A 21,079-nucleotide genomic window follows, 5' to 3' on the forward strand; every position below is an offset into this window, starting at 1 on the left:
GTAGCTGTGAGGCATTGCTGTATTTCAGTCTTGGTTTAATAAATTTTTCAGCAGCAATTACTGGCATTGGAGATGGGAAGGATCTTTGAGCTTTCTCATTTATCCTCTTGTCAGATCAAGATTATTTAATTAATATTTCTGTATTCAGTGTTCAGGTGCTGTCTATGATGTGCCAAAGATGACCTGTGGTATTCACTGGAATACAATACCTGCATGCATGTGGGCTTTACTGTATTTTAATAATTGGAACTGAATATAAAGTAGGACATTTGGCATCCAGTTGCTTATAACTAAAGTCAGGACAGAAAAATGACGGTGGTGGTCTCCAGTCCCAGTGAATTCACAGGTCTGCTTGAAGTCAAATTGTTCTTCTCTTGTTTGTACTGTCAGAGTGTTTGATTGTTACCAACCAAAGTCCAATATTTCGACTGACTACAATGTGTGCAGTTTTAGTGTAGGTAACATAATTGTTAGTTATGGACTTAGGAGTTATCTTAAAAACAACCTCATCCACTGGCTGTCAGTGGGGACATGTAACTTATTTGCACTTAGATAAACCACTCTTTGCACTAGTATCTCAGTGTGGGAACTAAACGTTTTCTGTTCTGAAATGTGAGTGCTCTAAATGTTTAAAAGCATAATTTATATAATAAACTGCAGAAGAAAAGCTAAAGATGAAAGTGTTCTTAAACATGTTCTTAGTGTGGTGTTTGTTGTTGTTTTTATTCCATCCCATGCTTGAAATTTAAGTATCAGAAACAGAAAATAAAATTCTGGTTTGGAATTTGAAGAAGAGGAGATTTAAACAGGTAGCTCTTTTCAGATTATCAAAACCAGGAAAAAGGTGTGCTGACTTAGTACGTGTTTTTTTTCAGCCAGGTATAATAATTGGGTTTCTTCTTTGCTAGGGCTTCTGTTGATGTGCATGTGGAAACAAATCCTCTATTTGGAAAACTCTTTGAACATGAAAAAAGTTTCCTTTGTTGCAATTTTAAAATGAGATGGAAGGATCCAACCTTAGTGGTGAATGATACTGCCTTAGAATCCAGCAGCCCTCCGGGATCTGCACTGTCGGTGGGACTGTGCTGAGGGGGATTGCCACTGAGTTCACGTGCTTCTCAAATTGAGCCCACTCAACCCTGTTTGGTACTGCCCACAGGAAAGTGTAATAACCTAATGTCATAGAGAACTATTTTTCAATCCTAAGTATATGTTCCCAGTTTACATTTTTCACATTCTTACTTGAGTGCTTTTGAACTAGAATTAGAAATTTGTTTGGTGATGAGCAATTATGGTAATACAGTAATTAAAAACATATCTCTTGTTTTTCTGATGACCCCATTTCTTACAGCATGTGTCCCATCATAGTAAAAAAATCATAATTATTTTAGAGCTTTTGGTGCCTTTCATTCTAGGATCTTGAAGCTTTCCATGTGCTAGTGCTGCCTCAGCATCCTTGTGAAGGCAGAGGGCTCTTGTCCTTGTTTAACCTGTGACGGAGGTGAGGGCCGGAGGGATTATGGCGTACTTGATCACTGCCTGAGTAAGAAGAGCTCTGACAGCAACCACCAGCAGCACTGAATGAAGAAATGCCTCCCTTAACCTGGGCACCATTTGCCGATGTCCTAGAGTGATGACAGAAGCCTTCATCACATGCAAGCTACAGAAGATACTGTACAAACCACGTGTAAATCAATGGCATTTTGGGTCACCTCCTCTGCATTCATAACAAAAAAAGATGCTCTAAGCAAGTACTGTTCACTGTTGACTGTGTTTCACCCAACTGTGACAATATTTAGTAGATGTTAAAAGAACAGCACAAAAACTTGTGATGTGTAGAGTGGGTTGCAAAGCTTGGATCTGCTTGTAGCTTCTGATTCTCTTTCCAAATGTGCAATGTAAATAAACACTATCCTTGGGAAAGGAGAACTTAAAGGCATACTTTCAGTATTGGGTCCAAACACCTTGTTTTGGCACAGGCAAGTGAGACTTGATACCGTTCGGTTAGATTTTCCCCGTGCAAAGGCGGCACTTGGCTGTCGGAGCAGTTTGCTGAACTCCCGGGAGCAGCACTAGCTGGAGCAGAGCCTTGGCAGGAGCTTGGGGCAGAGAGGAGCTGCTGGAGACCCAATCTTAGCAATTTAATGATACTCGAGTGCCTGAGTAGATCTAGTGGCTTTGTTGACGAGGGGTGTATTGTGACAAGCCGTCTGGGAAGGGACAGGACTGGTGCTTGCAGCGGTGTGTGCCGATGGCGGGGAACCTGATCTCACCCTGCCAGAGGATCTGAATTGGTTCAGGTTCTGTAGCACGCGGGGTTTCTCAGCGGAGGAAGTTGCTTTTCATTGAGAATGTGGCTCGAGAGGAAGGTCAGCATTTGTTTTAAGTTAAAGTTTGCGAAAATCTTTGTTAAAGGTTTGTTGAAACTGCAAAGCTTTGCTGGTGGCAGGAGATGGGGTTGGAGGAGGGGGTCAGCACAGGGGCCGTGGTACGGGGCTGCCCTGGGGGTGGTGCAAGCATCCCTAGGAAATACTTGTCCAAGCTGCTGGCTGTGCAGCAGGAGGGAGGGAAAAATTAATTGGGCTGAAAAATGCCCTCTTGGTGGCGAGGTAAGAGGGGGGACAGCTGCCACCAGGGCTCCTGACGCTGCTCTGCTGTGGCTTGTTTGTGAGCTGACCCCGGGGCTGGTATGTGGAAATAAATACTGGCGCTTGTGAAAGCAAAGGGGAGAGAGAAATCAGCTAGTGATAGGAGCTGTATTTCTGTCAGTCTGTGCGCGCTATGGTAATGCCAGCGTTTGTCAGGTTATTTTGAAATCTGTCCAGTATCCTACAATTTAACTGAGTTTTGCCAAGGCACTGCAAACTGCTGCTCCTTGGTCGACTGTTCCGCAAGGACGGAGCTGAGGTCGCTTGTTTAATGCACTTGACTTCTGACCAGAGATAAGTGTGAGCTGCTAAACTCCGAACCGTATTTTAAACTCTCTCATGCCTGTTGGCACTCGGAGCTGGATTTTGAGCTCAGCCGAGACCATTGGTTCCAGCTCCAGTGCCTGAACGTTGTTTTCTCTCTGCTTCCTTAGAGCAGGGTTTGGGTTTAGGTTCGTGTAAGCTGGAACTGTGAAAGGAAGACTCCTGTATACGCCACTTAGCTCTTCCGTTCCTGCTCTGTGTGTCTGTTACGTGATGGATCTATAATAATTGTATACATATATATTTACGTATATAGACACACAAGAGGTTTCAAATCTGTTTAAAATGCTGAGATGAACTTATATGAATTGCAGAGGCCATCTAGTGAAAGTCTGTGCTCACAGGTTTTAAAGGCTAAAAAGATCAGGAGTTTACAGTAGAGAAAATTAAACTCTTTTGCTTTACTGGTGAATTAAGTAATTACAGGAGATACTGTGGGAGAAATTCAGATGTGCAGCTACAGCAGGGCGAGCAGCTGGAGTTCAGGGTGCTGCCTGGAGAAACTGTTCAGGCAGAGCAGGAGGAGGCAGAGCTAATAATACAGTCTGCCTTTTTTTAGAGCTTATGCTTTATTACTGGCATCAGAGACACTTTAAGCATTGGTGTAAAGAAGTATGGGCGTTCCTATGAAATGAGATGTTTACTGGGGCGTTTTTTAGAAAATGTGTCCTATCCACTTGCTCCTACTCACTGCTGTCTGTGACAGCTGGCTCTGAGGAGCTCGATGAACATCCCCAAAAGAAGGTTATGTTGATTTGACATTTGGTCCTGAAAATTTGTCTGTAAAGAGAACTTCTTTTTTTGGTTGGGTTTTTTTTTCAGTTCTCTTTTAGTCCTGCTCTCTGCTGTTACCACTTCTGTAATAGCCTTTTGTTTTCTAATCTGTAATTTGAATTGCCTCCTAAGTTTGAAAAAAATATGACTTTTTTTTTTCCTCCCCTCAGGCTGTTTTGGGGAGAGCTTTTCTTCAACAGTTTGATGCTCAAAATCCTGAGGAAGAAATTTATAAGGGGGCCCTCTATCAAAGAAGAAAATCTTGTGTTTTCAGGGCTGTTGTCAGGCAGAATGCAAGAGAGAATCAGTAAAAGATTTACGTGTGTTCTTTGCTGTTACTATTTTGGGAGAAACAAAGAAAACCAAAAAAGTTACAGTCACTGTGGTTAGTGGAAGTTCACGGAGCTGCTGCAAGTCTGGCTGCACCGAGGAATGTGTAACAGATCCTCACGCATGTGACTGTGGGATGGAGTCTATTTATGTCTCCGTAAACATGAAATTATGAAATACACGCCATGGAGATGGTGCTGGCGAAGTCCTTGTCTGACCTGGTCAGCTATCATTGGACTTGCACCTCTCTAGGAGTACAAAGTGAATTTGAACTTAGTGCAGAGCATCGTGCTGCTGGGAGGTGTTTGTGGGAAGGGAAGTAGGTCAAGCAATAAAGCAAAGGAACTGCCCAGTATGTTACCAGGTAAGAGGGAAGGTGCCGTGTTTCTGTAACAATATCTTGTGGACACAAGAGCACTTTACACTGAAAGTGTCTAGGAAAGAAATCACCAAATGTGATGTTTTCTTTTGTACAGTCCAGATTTGAAATACATTCTTCTTCCAACTGTGTGACTGAGACTTGGATCCTTTCTACAAATAATAATAATATTAATAATAGTGTCTCAAGACTGTGAAAGAAGGCAAAAAAGATGCAGGAGAAATGGGTCGTGTGTACTTTGCTTCTGTGCTCATGAGGTGGTTCCAACGGTGACCTTCAGGGTACAAGGCTGTGGTGGGGATGGAGCTGGTCCTGCCCGGAGTCCTCTGCTGGAGCCTGCCCCGGCTGTGCCCTCCACTGCTGCTCCCCTGCAGGGGATGTCCCACCTGCAGCCATTGGGACGGAGCCTGGCACCTCCGCTCTGAGCCCACATCCCAGGTGCAAAGGTCAGTGATGTTCCCCACCCCAGATGCTTAATTCCTCCCCCAGAACTCAGAGGTCTGCCCTGGCGCAGCACCTCCTCAGCCAGCACCCGCATCACGGAGGCTCAGGCAGCTTCCCTGGGATGCAGGGATGCAGTGCCCGTTGCCAGAGAGGGATGAGTGGGCTGCGCCCTGGGTTGCACTGGGCAGGAGCTCCCTGGGACAGGCAGCAGCCTGCCTGTGTGGGCAGGTGAGTGCTGGCAGCTGGGAGGAAACCAGAGCCTGTCCTGGGAACTGGGTGAAAAAGTCATGCGAGGAGGGAGAGCGAAAACAGAGGCAAAAAAAGACCAGTGGGATCCTGGATTTACTTCGCTCCTGGTTTTCTCATTTCGCAGAAGAGGCGATCTGACTCCTGCCTCATTGCAGCAAGAGCCTGAGCAGGCAGACAGTCCTTTCAGGAACAGGCGGTGACCTGCCCCCCCATTCATGCATGGCACCCCTAAACCTGGAGCAGCATGTGCCTTCATCTCTCTCCTGTGTAACATCACCTGCAGGGCATGTGTTGCAACCCTGCGCTGCTCCCTTTAGCCTATATTTCTGATCTCCCTTGGGAATAATCTGCTCCCAGTCCTGGTCTTTGGGAAGTTTGTGGTTTTTCATGCGAAGCCTGAAAAATCAGGTGAAGTAGAAGAAGCAGCATCCCCCCACCAGCCTTGTGCAGTACGGGGAAGGTCCGCAGGGGAAAGCTGTGCCTGAGGAGGAGAAGGTTTCGACTGGGACCTCAGGCTGGCGTGTGACTGCTGCTCAAGAGACAAAGGAAAACCGCCAAGCCCCAAATTCAGCTCGTTCCCCCCAAAAATACAGTTGTGCCCCATACTGCATGGCTGGGGAGCTCTGCCAGCAGTCCAGTGTTGGTGACTGCTGTGGAAATTTTGGCTAGAGATGACTTCCAAATGGTTTTCTATTAGTTGCTTAAAGGTGAAAAATGGACAGTATAGAAGAGTAGGAAGGCAAGAAAAACTGTTAAAATTTCACATCAATAGGCTATTTGCTGTTAGAGAAACCCAGGAATTCACACCCCAGTTGAAGCTTACCATGGTGTGCAACCCACTTTTGGGATATTTATCAGAAATCCTCATAGCTGTAGGTTTGGACATTCTCTTTATTCTTCCCACTGGTTTTCAAGTGATGTTCTTGTGCTGCTGTTTGCCTCAGGCGTGACGGCTTGTGTTAGGGCTGCTCTGTGCCTTGTGCAATCCTCCTGCCCCTGAGATCAATCTGGACCCAGCTGAACCACAGCAAGAGCCTGCTGGAGCGCACTGCCTGAGCTTGCAGCGGGCTCCCTGCGAACACAGCTCCCTCCAGCTCCAGTTGGCACTGGGGCTGCAGGAGATCCCAGCCATGATTTACATCCCACAGCAAAGTGCAGTGTTGTATATGTAGGACAGGGGGCCGAGTGCCACTTGGTCTTGACAACTGTGGGACTTAGAAGAAATAATGCATCTAAATATCTTAGTTGCTTTTGCTTTATTGATACTTACTCAGTAGTAGACGTACACAAAGAGCATTACTGAGGTCTGGCTGCATAAGAAAAGCAGGACCAAGCCTTTCATTTTGCACCTTTTAAACTCTTAAGGCTCGGTTTTGCTCATGCAGAATTTGCTTACCTCTTGCATGCCGCTGCTGGTGCTGTGTTTGCTGGGCAGGGGTGATGTAGCTCTGGGTGGCAGAGGGGGTTCTAGCTCCAGAAGGGCTCCTTTAGATGTGTATTTCAAGAAGATACAGCTATGATCTGTACAAGAGCTTCAGTGAGTGGGTACTTTGGATAGTGGCCTGCTTTCCCCCGTGAATTCTGCTGTATGAGGTATGTCTCAGTGACGAGCAGTTGTGTTTTCTGCCTCATGGCAGCTGGTTTCTGGAAACTGGGTATTTCCAGGTATTTCAGCACTAGCATTTAGGTGCTTGTCTCTACTTACAAGTTTTTGTATTTGTATTTAAACAGTAGACTGTCAGCAAGATGTGGTTCGTGTGAATGCTGTTCATAAAAGGCGATTACAAAAGCAAACAGAATGATCTGCTCCGGGTTCACAGTTGGGAAGTAGGAATAAAATGAGGCTTAAATAGCGATGAGTCAATGCAGCGATGAAGTGCCTATTTATTGGTAAATAAAGGCTGGCTGCCATTCCCTGCTTCGATGCCCGAGTGCCCCCGAGGGGTTTGGAAAGTGGTGATGCAAAGTGATGAGTCACAGTTTAGAACAATAGTTCCTTCATGCGAAATGACTCAGGATAAAAGAAAAACAGGTTTTTCAAGAAGCTGAAGCTGATGAAATTACAAAAAGGAATAAAATAATAGGACATCTTTAACCCTGTGTTGGAAGTATTAAATCCTTTTTTTAAGACTAAGGCAGTGGTTGTGGTGGATGCCCGAGACCAGCAGATTAGACTGTGCCTGCTTTTGGTTAGCTTTCCATTTTCAGAGCATGCATGCAGATAACCAGAGCAAAAAAAGATGAATACTGGGTGTATGAACATTAAATAGGATGTATATAACAGCATCTCATGCAACACTGATTTGCAGTTGTTTGTCTGCATCATTGCAGACACTGCATCCTACCCTCTCCTCTTTGTCCTATTGCAGGTAAAGGGCTGGTCCCGTTGTGTGACGGGCAGCGCGGCACATGGAGCTCTGGCTGCCAGGAGGGATGCTCGTGGGGTGCGGGGTGGCCCCTGCCACCAGCCAAGTAGCCTCTTCCATGAACTGAAAGCTCAGCTAGGTACCATGCTGTAAGAATAACGTGTCCTTTCTATTACAGATAACCCTGTTTCCTCCAGCGAGGGTGGAATATGCCGCTCTGCGGCCCCACAGACGTCCGCTGTCGGTATGCTGCAGAGTGTTATTGCAGAAATCATCACTTCAGCAATCTGAATGCAAATACGTACAATATTCTTTTTTTAGGATTTAATTACATCAGAACAACTAGGTGAAGTGGAGGGCAAGCTATGGTCTGTCAAAAAAAACCCCAGCAATCCGATTAATCCAGCAAGCCAAAAAAAGGCTTGCTCCCTTCCTCGTGTGATGTGTATTCACATGATGGGTAGCGACTTTCCCAGTACCCTGCCTCAGCCCTCCGTGTCCTGCACCTTGCTGAGCTTGTCTGACGGAGGTGGAAGCTCGGGGCTTGCCCAGGGCTGCTGGCAGCCCCCGCTCCCGAGGGATTTTATCCCGAGTGAAGCCCCCGCTGCAGCCAGCCGTGCGCCGGGGGGTCCCTGCTCTCCCGGCTGCCCATCCATAGGTGGCAGCAGGCTGTGCGTCTTCAGCCTCTCTGCACCGACGGGTTTTAGGAGCTCGATCTCCAGAACTTTGGTGCGCGGAGATGGTGTAAGAGGAATGAATTATTTTGAAGGAAGAAAACAGCCTTCGCAGCTGTTGGCTGGATTGTGCTGGGAAGGGAAATAGTGGGAAGTGAACCCGGGGGTGAGACGGGGCAGGTGGGCGCCTGTCAGGCCAGCGCCCCAGCAAAGACCAGTGGTTTTGTCCGGTAAGTTACCCAGCAAAAATAATGTGGTTAAAATCTTTCCCTTGCAAAAGCACACACATGCAGAAAACCATGCTTGTGGTGCAGATTAAAGCCACTTGCTCAAATTTGCTTTTGCATTCTCGGTATGTCTCTGTGTTTGGGGACCTCTCTCCTCTCCCCTGCGATGATGCCTGGCTACTGTCTGGGCCAGCCTGGGGTGGCATCACCGGGCGAGCAGGCTCAGCACAGTGGGGGACACAGGGACAGCTCGGGGCAGGATTGGCTGCTCCTGCTGCAGCAGCATGTGGGGTGCAGTCTGCTCCACAGTGATGAGAACCCCAGCTGCAACAGGTGCTCGGGGTCTCTGGTACTCAGGATCTCCATCCCAGTGCCTCCATCTGCAGCAGCATCACACCACAGCTACACGGGGCTTGGCAGTGCCATGAGCCAGCTCTCCTCCAGCCTCCCCATCCCAAATCCCTTTCTGGGGATGGAGCAGATAAAGGATGAAGGTCAGTATCAAGGTGTCTCTACTCATGGTACTTTTAGGTTGCAGATCCCTGCTAGCACCGCTCAGCACATCCCGGGGAATGCAGTGCCAGGTGCGCTGCTGTGACTTTCCAGTTTGCCTTTTATTTTCCTGCGTGTTGTGCCAGGCTCACCCAAACAAGTGAGACCGTGTTGACAAGAACCAGCCAAAAGCTGCATCAGCTGCAGGCAGGGCTGAGCGAGGCCAGTGGGCTCCTTGCAAGGCAAGGTGAGGAAGGCACTTGTTTGGAGGTGGCAATGCGTCATGGCCACCTCCCAGGGTAATTAATCAGGAATTTGTTAAAGCATGGCTGGGCCAGGGGTGAAAAGAAAAGCTCAGTGATGGTGCTCTGGCCAAGGGTGAGGGCAGCCCTCCACCTAAGTCATTATACTTCTCTTGCAAAAATTAATCATTGCTTTAATTGAATGAGAAATTCTTCTCCACCTGCCCATTAGTTGACGGAGTGTTGCTGGAGCAGTGGTAGTGACTTGTTCAGCAACCACAAAGGTGTGACAGGAATTTTGACAGGCAGCAGAGCAATCCTAAATGAAACCTCACAAGCTATACTCAGTGCTTGTAAAAATTAAGTAATAATAAAATGGTAGTTACGGTATTGCATGTATGCACAGGAAGCTCCATGAGGGTCTGGAGGGGAAGCAGCCGAAGGGGAAGGAGAAAGCCATGATTTATGTATGGACACCCTGGGGCTGTTGGCTTTCCTGGAGAGGGGGACGATGCAGCATGGTTGGTTCAGCTGCAGGAGATGCAACAAGGGAGCAGGATCAGGCCTGGTGTGCAGTGGAGCTGGGCGAGAACATGGTCTCCTCCGGCAGAGAGAGAGCCTGTCCAGTGCTCCACACATGCCGGAGCGGGTGCTGTGCTCAGCTTCACCCTGGGGAATTGTACCTTCTTCTAAGTGAACAGTGAATGAAACCACATTTCCGTCCTCAGCCTTCGTTTTCTGATCCTGCAGGGAAAAGCACGTGCCAAGTTGTATTTAACTATTCCTAAAAATGGGCTTAAACACGCGTGTTTTACGCAGCTTGCTTGCACGAGGCGAGGTGGCGGTGTCACTCGGTGGGGGTGCAGTGCTGGTGCAGGGACCTGGGGACCCTGTGCTGGGAGCGGAGGCTGCCGTGCTCCCAGCGCTGCCCTGGGCACTGTCCCATGCCACTGGCAAGTGGGACCTCTCTGTCCCCATGGTCCCTGCTCTGGCAGAGCTCTGCAGTGAGGCACGATGGCTTGTTTACAGCGTTAGCTGGCATTGCAGGCGAAATTACCCCTATTTTGACACCTCTCAGAAGCTAGCAGTGATGAGTGACGGCTCTTCAGGAGGAGCAGCAGCTCTGCTCAGACTGCCGTTGACAGTTGCAGATGACAGGAATGTGAGGGCTTAATTATTATGTAATTAAGTTGAAGCGATCAGCTTATGTCTGTTTAGTGTCTAACATAAAATGAGCGGGTGATGTCGGTCTAGCTTGCAGTGGCCTTTGGTTCGAAAGCTCTGGCGTGCTGGGCGCGAGTGGGTGCTGGCATCCCGAGGGGGAAAAGGGGGTTGGGGACAGGGGTCCTGCCTGGGTGGTGGAGGCTGTGTGCGAGACTGGGCTTCTGCAGTGTTCTGCACAGATTTGGGTGGCTTTTTCCCTTCCCCGCTCCAGGAAATTCCCAAAGAATAATTTTCATGTCAGATGGCTGTAAGCGCAGTGGGTCTCCATCCGTTGTAGCCTAAGATGCAGATCTGTGTGTGCTGCTGTGCAGGCAGTGGCTGCCCCTGGAGCCGGGCTTGCTGTGGTCCTGCCTGGCCCCAGGTGGGGACACCCTCAGCCTCCATCACCCTTGCTGGTCCCGAGCACCCAGCAGGAGGGCTCTTAGCACCCAGGAATACCAGCCAGAAGCAAAAACATTTGCAAAAAGCCAGTATGCAAACCACTGATCTACCCCTCAGCTTCTTGGTAGCCCTCCAAAATCACATTTCCTTGGAAGCAGAGTTCAGTGCATGGTTCCTCTCCAGGATGAGCACCTGCCACCGGGGTGCAGGGACCCCATCACGCTGTGAGCACCCATGGCTTATGCCACGTGTTGTGACTGTAAAAGATGAGTCAAGGCCTCTGGCTCTTTCTATGTGGAATTGGATTGTTCAACTTTAAATTCTAAGAACATTGGTTTTTTCCTATAAGATATTCGATGCAGTTGTACCTGTAAGATACTCTAACAAGGCTAAGAAGCCTTTTACTTCCAGGTAGGTGTGGATGCTGGCGCTGGTGGGATGCTCAGCCATAATGTCTGAAAAGCTTCTGTGCCTACAGGTGGGAGCTGGTAAAGGAGATGCTCTTTAATACGGCAGCTTCACCACAGCTTTGCTTTTTGGTGGTTGTTGCTGCCATCCGGCCTTGTTTTTTCTCTCCGCACGAGCGGCATAGGAAACGTTAGAACAGGTGTTAGGCCGTGTTTGTGTTTTAAAGGCATTTCACATTGCGGTTCACATCTGCGTGGGGAAAGCTGCAGGGAGGCATTGCAGGTTATTGTGGGAAATTTACAGTTTAAGCATCGCACTTAATAGAAACCCCTTCTGCTCAGGCTGGGGCTGGTACTGTGTTATCCCTAGCCTCCATCTGTGCCTGCTGCTCCAGCATGCCGAGTGCCTGCAATTACCTCCAGAAGAAGTTCAGCCCCTCTTTGAAATCACCTGTTTCTCTCTAGCTCGAGCTGTCCACGGCTTTAATCCAAAAAAGATCTCCAAGCGCTTTCCGAGCGGCGTGACTGACCAAGGGGATGCGGCAGCTCCCGGGGGGGTCCCAGCTGCTGGGTGGCTGAAATGGGGCTGCTCCTTCTCCCGTCAGGTGGGTTGTGCTCAGTCTCTACAGCAAGTGCTGCTTTATATTTTATTTGCACGATTTCCCTGCATAAACCGCACGGGTAAGTAACTGCCGTGCAGCCGAGCGGTGTTTGTACCTAGTGAGAGCCCGCAAATTTGATTGTCTCCCCGCCCTTCCCCTGCGGTTTGCTGCATCGTTTGCTGAAATAATGGTTGTTGTGGTGCTCAGTAAAAGTGCTGAAGCTGGGAGCTGCCCCTCCACGTGCACAGCCAGCAGTGCAGCGGGTGGTGGGACGGCTTCTTCTGCTCCTAGGCTATCCCAGGGGAATGAAGCCACTCTGCAGGCACTCACTGTCATCCCCACGGCAGCTTCAAACCAGCCCGGTGGCACTGCACCTCCTGCAAACACCTTCCCCAGCGCTGGGATGCTCGCCTGGAGGTGGCAATGCCCAGGCTGGAGCATGCACCGTTGGGTGTTCATCAGGATTTTTACCAGTGACCTTTCTGGGGTCTTGTATTCCCACAGAAAAAAGCAATTCCCATGTGCTACTACCACAAGAGCTGCTCCTCTGTGCACAGCCCACATCCCGCTGGGTCGTTCCTGCTCCCATCCGTCCCGGGGCAGCTGGGCTGGGCGAGCTGGAAAGGGCTGGGGCAAACGCTGCCTGCAGCAGGCTGAGTGTTGTTTTTTCTGAAGGTTTTAGTTGTTTATGGATATATTTCGCTAGGTCCAGCTCAGCTCCCACCCACGGGCTTGCCGGGTGGTGACCCACCAGGACAGATGACAGGGGCAACTCAGCACCGTTTGTAGGAGCAGCGATGGCTCCGGTGCGGGCTGCAGCGTGACCACCTGCCTGCAGGGCCCGAGTGCCGCTTTGCCATCTAATTAGCCTTGAGAAGTCGTAAAATTACTGCAGTAACATCTTCACACTGTTTTCATCATTAAATAGAGCGCTGCATGCACAGAGCATGGGGAAGCTGGCGGTCTTTGGCTGCAGCAGCCGTGAGCATCCTGGTGTGCCCTGGGGGTCTCTGTCCCTATTCCAGTCTTTGGTCCTTGCCCCTGTCCCTGCTGCTGGGGTGGGAAGGTGCTCGGCAGAGCTGTGCTGCCGGCTCAGAGTGTGTGTGTAGTGCTGGGGGGAAGCTGTCTCCGAGCAAAGCCCCTCGCCGCTGCATCAGACCCAGCACAAACTGTGTGGAGAGCTGTGTGTGGAGGGGGGAGATAAGCTGTTTTTTCTTTCTGAAACTGACTGGGCCAGATTGACCACATAAAAACAAAAACCAACCCCAAAAGAACCCAAAACAACAAAAACCCTAAAACCTTCTGAGAAGCAGCATCCTTTCGAGCAGAGCTGGTGGCTGTTGAAAGTGGTGGCGGGGGGAGGAAGGAAGGAGGGGGCTGGGTGCTGCCGGGAAGCCAAACGCTGATTTTGGCTGGCTCTCTTCAGCAGCGTGTGGGCAGCGCTGGGATCCTGTGTCTCGGGCTGACACCGGCTGTGTGTTGCGGAGATGACTCATGCATTTTGCGGAGAAGATGATGCTCTCGGTGTCACCAAGCGATGCCTTCCCCTCCCTCCCCTTCCCCAGGTGAAGGTGCCAAAACTGCGCCAAGGGGAGACGGTGGCAAGGCAGGGGCTGAGCCCTGGCTGGGACGGGCAGCACCACGGGCTCCTCGGCTTGGTTAGGAAGGAATCGCTCTGTTCCCTGCCTTGATAATTTGGGGTCATAATTGCATGTGTTGGAGCTGGAGCTGGGCACCCCCCGTGCTGCCGAGCTGCGGCAGGGCTCAGCTCTGTGGGGTGCTCGTGTGGGGCGAAGCCAGCGTGCGTGCGGGCTGGGGAACCCTTGCCAACCATCAGAGGAGCGGAGCTGGGGCTGGGCCGGCCTCAGCAGGGTTTCAGTCCAGGCTTTCCCTTCAGGTTTGCATCCAACAGTGTCACAGGATGAAAAATGAATTCTTCCGTAGAGGAGCCGAGCCTGTCCCTCCTCTTGCTCTGATCGGGTCTAAGAGCATCCAAAAAGGGGCCACAGCAGCCGTGGAAGGCCAGGCTTGGGATCAGAGGGGACCGACTGCTGGAGATTGCAGGGGGTGAGCCAGTGTCAGCCCTTTGCAGCCTCCCCGTTGCCTTCTGCTCCCGGGTGTGGGTGCAAGCCTCCTCCAGGTTTCAGTGTTTCAGGTCCCCCCTTCGCCATGCATGAGTTTCGTTCTGACTTTCAGGTTGGGATGAGTCAAAATCTCAGAGCCAAATGTAGAGAAAACTGTTGCCTGTGGCAGAGTTTCTGCTTGTACCAGCTTGAGGAAGCATCGTCAGGCGGGGACAGGGCACACAACCCTGCACAGAGTGCCATGTCCCACGGGGGGACCCAGCCCTAGCCCCACACACCTGCCTGGGAAAGGCAAAGAGGCACAAAGCGAAGCGAAGGGGATGGAGATGGTTCATTGGTGAGACCTCCGCTTCTGCCACCCAGAGAGCTGCGAATGCTCATTCGAGCGGGGTTTAGTCGGCTGAGTTTGGGAGATGTTTTAGTCACTGCTGGGAACTGACTCCTGGTTCTTTCCTGCCGTTCAGTAACAAGCTAATTCCTTGCTCATTTACCCCAGCGGTGCAGCCCTTCAGATCCACGCAAGCCTCAGTCAGCAAATCTTTCCCCGTGCCCCGCTTCCTTCATTTCCAACAAAACCCTTTTGTTGACACGTACCAAAACCAAAAATGCAAAATGAGTTTGTAAATGCATGATGAGTTCACTGCTGCCAGACCCCAGCACCCCATCTCTTCTTCAGCAGCCAGGAATTGCTGCCTTCAGACTGAGAAATCAGCAGAAATGTGAGTTTTCCCGAGGCTCCAAGCATGTTCCCCTCTGGCTGTCAGGCAGCACTGCCCGGGGCTTGCTCAGCTGCCTTCCGTAGTGTCAGGTAGGTCTGTCTGCTTAGGCGGGTGGTGTTGTCCACTTAATTGTAAGGAGATGGGAGTCCTTAGCTATGCCAGAGATTTTATGGAAGTATTAAAAAAAATAAAAAAGCCAGCGAGCAGTCTCGTAAGTCAGTAAATGGCATCTGACGTCCCCCCATTAGAAAGCAAAGAGTTACACTGAGGTTAATATTTCATTCGGGAAATAAATCTGCTCTTACTCCGAGCAGTCTATAAAAGCAGCCAGGCCCAAGGTGCTCCCAGCAGATCAGCAGTGCCCAGGTGCCAGGAGTTTGGAAAATCCTACAGTCCCTAATGCAATTAATGTGATAGGCACCCGCGCTGCACCCCTCCATCTTCGGGGATGCATGGCCCCAGGGGAGCCGGGCTTGGCTGGCGGTGTGGATGGGGATGTTCGTTGGTGATGGTCTGTCCCGAAGGTGATGTGTTCTCCCCTTGGGCACATTGGCCTTGTCTTTCTGCACCCAGAAGGGAAAGCAGAGCTGCTAGCAGAAACCGGCATCGTCGGTTCTGAACAAATACCAGAGAGGAAAGAAAGCAGGAAAAAAAAATCTCTGTTGATTTATCCAAGCCATTTTCCCTGAAGTGAAGGAAGAGAAGTTTTTCAGTGCCTTGTCCAGACTCTGTTTTAGTTTTGCTGGCGATCGGGGCGTTAGGTGCTTCTGGCAGGAGCTGCAAATGCACCCATCCTTCCCCAGGGCTTCCCTGCCCCTGCGCACCCTGTGCCAGCCCAGGACAACCTCGCAGTGAAGCGTATGGCCTTGGTAAGTACATTTCATTTTGCTCTTAAGGCACCTTAGCCAAAATTTCCCTTCTGTTCAAAGAAGTTCAGAGAAAACCACCATGAAAGTGGAGCAGCCTACCAACCCTCCCCGCTTATTTACTACCCAGCCCAAACGCAACCTTGCAAGCAGGGCTGCGAAAGGGACATTTTGACGCGGACTTTGCTGGGTTTCCTGGTGGTTTGCATATTGTACCCTGCATTTAACGGGCTCTTTTCCAGCTTTCCTGCTGAATTGCTGCTGAGACCCAGAGGGGAGGTGGGCAGGGAGGCCTAGAGCAATAAAAGCACCCAGAACCAACCTTTTCTTTTTCCTTTGCAACTGCTAAACATCACGTGGGAAACAATCTGTTATCTTTTCTCTCCATGTAGAACAGCCGCGAATGCTCAGTGCGTATTTGCCTTGTCCCATACACGTGTTGACGTTTTTCATCCTTCTGTTATTACAGATGCTGCAAAGGCAATAACCCTGAAATGTCACAGCTGCAGATTTGTATCGCATAGATAAGATGGGGTAGTTAAATAGTCACTCAACATCGGTAAAAGACAACAAAACCTGCAAGAAGGCACAGTGTATGGTACCTGCGGGGTTCACATCACCGCTCAACCTGGGAAACTTTGAATGGCCCGAGAGAGGTAAACTAATTTAACTGTGTTTTAAAATTTTGGAAAGTACGTAGAGCTCATCCCAGCCTGGCTTGGAGAGGACATCATCCCTCTGAGGTCTAAAGCTGATCTCTGCTCCTTGCTTTGCTCCCAGCAGCGTTTGGCGAGCTAGTCAGCAGAGGAGGTTTGTAAGGGCCAGCCTGAACATATGGCTTTATAGGGAAGTTATTCATCAGGCATTTGTAATCCCCGTAGAGGGACCGTGTGGTGGGTCAGGGCTGCACCATAGCTGGGCTTTCCAGAGGATGCTGGACGCCGCACTGGGTGCTGCTCTGGGGCTTTTCCCCAGCACTCTCCTGAAGCATCTCCCTCCTCTTCCTCGGAGGTGATGGCCCGAGCAGCCACTTCCCACTCGGCTCTTGCTAGGCACTGTGGGACCACGTCATGCTCCAAGGAGTTTTCCAGATCACCAATGCTGAGAATAATCTACATCAGCACTGCAGGTAAGTCTTTCCCCAGCCTGACGGTGTCTTCAAGTGATAATTATATTTAGTTACTGCTGTAACATGGGCTGGTGGCTGGTTGCTCCCACACCAGCTGTATCCCTGCTCCCTTCCATCCAGTAAAGGGGGAGCTGGATGGGAATACCTTCGCAGGGTACTTCCCACTGCTGCTCCTCCTGGTAGGCCTGGGAGAACCAGGTTTGCTGAGTTTCAAAGCTCAGGTGATGTTTGCCAACCCTAAAAGACAGCTGTGCATCAGAGGCAGCAGTGGCATCTCCCTTGGTGTCACGTGGGGCAGTAACTTCATCATTACTGACTATTTTCTAATGCTTGGGATGGAAAATACTGCACACGCCTGGCTGGTGGGGTGTTGAGAGGTGGCTGTGGTTGCTGTTGGTGCGAGGGAGGCATGGCCGCTCCCGGCACGCTCTCGGCTCCAGTTGTGCCGGTGCCAGGCCATGCCCACGCCGCTCCTAGCCCGTGCTCCCGGAGCTCAGCTATTTATAGTGCTTCTTCCTCCTGGTGTGTTTATATGAGCCTGTTTTATAGCTGTTGTCTAGCACAGGCAGAGGACTGGGGAGATGCTTGCAGGCTACAGATCAGAGGAGTGACCAAAGTCCTCACAGCTTGGCACACATCTGGCTCTTGCCGTGCCGATAAGCAGCAGCACTGCTGCCCTGCGGCTGGCTGTGCCTCGGCATCCTTGTGCCTCAGAAAGCCTAAAAAATCAGCCACAGGCGCCTTTTGCTGCTAGAGAAGAGCTGGTGCCGAGCAGGCGATGCTCAGGGCACAGGGGATGCGTGTCTCCAGCTGCACAGCGATGCTGCTTGGCTCTGCACGGCTCTGGAGGGTGCTCACTGCACGGTGGATTTAAAAAGCAGATTGGAACCAGCTCATTCCCCACGGGTGTCCAGAAGCAGCCCTTCAGGGGGACTGGCCCAGCCCAGGGCTGTGTACTGGTCTTTCTGGGTATGAAGGAATCTCGTGTACTCCAGGATGGCACCTGGCTCAGGCTGTCTTTGGGAATGCGTGTCACGAGGACTGCCAGCCTTGCCACTATGCTTAGCCCCCAAACTTAGTCATTTTAAAGCTGGAGCTGCAAAAATTGCTGATTTCTCTCTTTTAGAAATGCTTTATTGATCCTGCTGGCTTATTAAGGGCAAGAATTTATCCTCCGCCTGCTGGTCCCTCTGCACAGCATGAGTGTTATTTGTGGTATCCCATACTACAAACATCTATTTTTAACCGAGCGTTCTTGGAAGGCGGTTTGGTACCCTGTTTTGCACAGAGCACTCTCTGGCTTGCAGGGTGCTGCACTCCAGCTTGCACAGGGGGACGCTGGGATGGAGACTGAGCACGTGGCAGGTCCAGACCCATGGGGATTGCTGGTGTCCCGCTCTGACGGCAGCAGCGTCCTAAACAAACACAGCTTCTCCCTCCTGAGGATCATTTTCCTGGGAGTTATGGCTGCAGATGTGTTATTTTGCTTTTTGACCTGCCTGTCTCCCAGGAAAAACTCCATTTCATTGATCAGACCATTTCAAGCTCATTGCAGGGCTGCTAATGACTGAGCTGTAACAGCAATATTTTAACCTCTGCTTTTTCTCCTAGTGCTCAGTGTCAATATTATAAAGTACCACTTAAAATACAAGCACAGGCAGTCAATTATTTTAATCTTTATTACATCTGAATATACAGCAGGTACTCCCAAGCAAAACCACCGTGTCTGACACTCAGCAGAGCGGGCTTGGCTGGGAAATGCCATCCCACCACCACGCACATCAGCAGAGCTCACGGAGACCCCAGGGCTCACTTCTCAGGGCAGCCCCAGCACAAGCAACACCCCCAGCACCCCACTCCTGACTTTGGAAGGGGGCTATAGTCCTGCTGTCTCCTTCTAATTCCCCTAGAAATTGTTTGCCATTTGCATGATTTATACCCCTTCGCAGAGAAGGTCCCGGATCAGCGCCCGCAGCAGCCTCTCATGGATGAGGGACGGATACAGGGACAGCTGTGGGCTCCCCCTGTGCCCCCAAAACCGCTGGGCTGGGGGCTGAGCACCTCCCCACCATGACCCGCGGATGAGGACTGGTATATGGGGCCATCAGAGGCACAGAAAGAGCTGCCCACACGCAAAACCAGCCCCATCGTGTCACTCCTACTTCCCCACGCTAATCCTCCACGGGAAAAGGTGCTGCTTAAACCCTCCCCGTCACACACACGAGTGTGTTTTTAACTTGTGCATTAAATGCACGGGGAATGAGTTTGTCAAGTGGAGTTTGGGGTGGTCAGGATGTTGGGGCAGAGGCAGCGCTTGTAAAACCCAACTGGTTCAGCCAGGGTCGGTGCTGGCTGGAGCGGGATTTTTCCCTTGTTCTGTGTGTTAGTCATAGGCTTGTTTATTTTTTTGGAGTTGTGGTTTTTTTCTTTTCTTATTCATCCATTGCAATCACAGCAGACACATCATTTCACAGCCCTACATGGAAATCCAAGGCCAAGGAACTATTTTTAGCACACAAAATGTCTTCCCTAAATGTATTAACTTTGGAAGAGTAAATACTAAATACACTCTCATCGCGTTAGAGGCATTTATGCAGAAGTACAGCACAAACGTTTTTAATGGTTAGAAGTACAGCACAAACGTTTTTAATGGTTAGGGGAAATTATGTTATACCACTAGCACTTAATCAAACACAATAAAACAAGATCTTACTGCAATTCTTTCAGGATAAGTTGAAGGGAAATTAATTCGCGTTCACATCCGTTGCCGATGATTTACTGACGCAGGGGCATATTTGCCCCATTAGTATTTATGCTGGCACTTGCAATCCTTATGCAAAATGTATAGGGGATAGCCTAACATTTATTTTGCAATTAAACTGAAATGGTTCTTCACCTGCTCACTCCAGATCGAGGCATTCAGCACCATCTGTGATGAGGGTACTATAGGCAAACCCCAAGCAAGCAACACAGGGAAACCCTATGGGCTGTAAGTACCTATGAATATATGTATTTTAATAAGAATGGCTTTTTGTAACCTTATTGGGGAAGTATTTTTCAGGCTGGGCTGTAGGAGAAGGATGATGTCGTGCTGCTGGCTGTCCCTGCTTGGTTGGGTGCCTGGAAAAGCTGCCAGGGGACCAAAAAAAACCCCAAAATTGGCTCAGGGATTGGTGCCGGTGGCTCTCACCTGGTGATAGTGATGGGTGGTGGGGGTGCTGCCCGGGTTTGGGTACCCAGGGTTCGGGTCCTGTCCTGACAGAGCTCCCTGCTGCACCTTGCTCCTGCAAGAGCCAGCTGGTGGTTTAGGTGTTTTCCTGCACAGAAGGATGCCAGAAATAAATTGCTGAGTTATTCTTGGTGGGTTGGATTTGTTGTCGTTTTGGTTGTTTTCTTTCCTGTGAAATGGGCTCTCTGGAAAAGGAGAGGACATACAGAGGCAATATAATCCTTTTAGCTGTCCATCATTTTCTTTTCTCCCTTTACTTCCAGGCATTATCATTCCATTTCCCATGCCCATTCCTACGATACATCCACCCAGATCATCCCAGCCAGCTCTGGTCTAATACAGGTGCTGGGGGCAGGGATGCATCTTCCCAGGAATTCAGCTACCTCTTTCTTCCATGAGGCTCGGCTGTTTTGGAGACAAAAATCCTCTCCAGTTTGTAAGGACATTGCCCCACGTTCCCCAGCATCAGACCTCCAAGGCCTGGCTGGGCTGCCCACCATCCACCCCCCGACATTTTGGGAGGATCCCAGGGCCAGGGACATCGCCAGGGCTGGAGGGGTAAATCAGGGGAGTCAAACTAGAGGGGTTTTCTCAAACCAGGAGCACAGTGGTGTGTTGGGTTTGGATGGGATAGAATTAATTGTGTTCCCAGTAGCTGCTACGGGGCTGGTTTGGGTTTGTGCTGGGGAGGGTGCTGGTAACACAGGGCTGCCCAGTCCCTGCTGAGCGGGGCTTACACAGAGCCAAGGGCTCTGCTGCTCCTCACCCCACGCGCCAGCGAGCGGGCTGGGGGGCACAAGGAGCTGGGAGGGGGCACGGCCGGGACAGCTGACCCCGCCTGACCCCAGGGATGTCCCCTGCCATGAGCCTCGTGCTCAGCACATAGAGCTGGGGAAGGAGAAGGAAGGGGGGACGTTCGGAGTGGTGGCGGTTGTCTTCCCCGGCCCCTGTTAGGCAGGATGGAGCCCCGCTGCCCTGGGGATGGCTGAGCACCGGCTGCCCTGGGGAGCGGTGAACGGGTTCCTCGCTTCGCTCTGCCTGTGCGGCTTTTGCTTTGCCTGTTGAACTGTCCTGATCTCAGCCCCCGAGTGAGTTTTGTCACTTTTACCCTTCCAGTGCTCCCCCCATCCCGCCACGGGGGAGTGAGCGAGCGGTGCTGGGGGCTGAATTGCCAGCCGGGGTTAAACCATGGCAGGCAGGCTATTCTCACTCCCTGTTTTCTGAAATCTAACCCTTTAATACTAGAACAGGTGAAAAACTTATTACAGAAGAGGACTCTTGAACCAGCT

At 50.5% G+C, this 21,079-nt stretch overlaps 1 long non-coding RNA gene across 1 annotated transcript; it reads left to right on the plus strand.

The window, feature by feature from the left end:
- Positions 1-15,693: 15,693 nt before the first annotated feature.
- LOC129785060 (uncharacterized) lies at positions 15,694-20,434 on the plus strand. The gene is made up of 4 exons (XR_008748545.1): positions 15,694-16,088; positions 16,444-16,561; positions 19,471-19,550; positions 20,054-20,434. It is a non-coding gene; the product is annotated as an uncharacterized LOC129785060 (long non-coding RNA).
- The last annotated feature ends 645 nt before the right edge of the window (positions 20,435-21,079 follow it).

This window comes from Falco peregrinus, chromosome 8 (genome assembly GCF_023634155.1).
Source record: "Falco peregrinus isolate bFalPer1 chromosome 8, bFalPer1.pri, whole genome shotgun sequence".
Classification (NCBI taxonomy): Eukaryota; Metazoa; Chordata; class Aves; order Falconiformes; family Falconidae; genus Falco; species Falco peregrinus.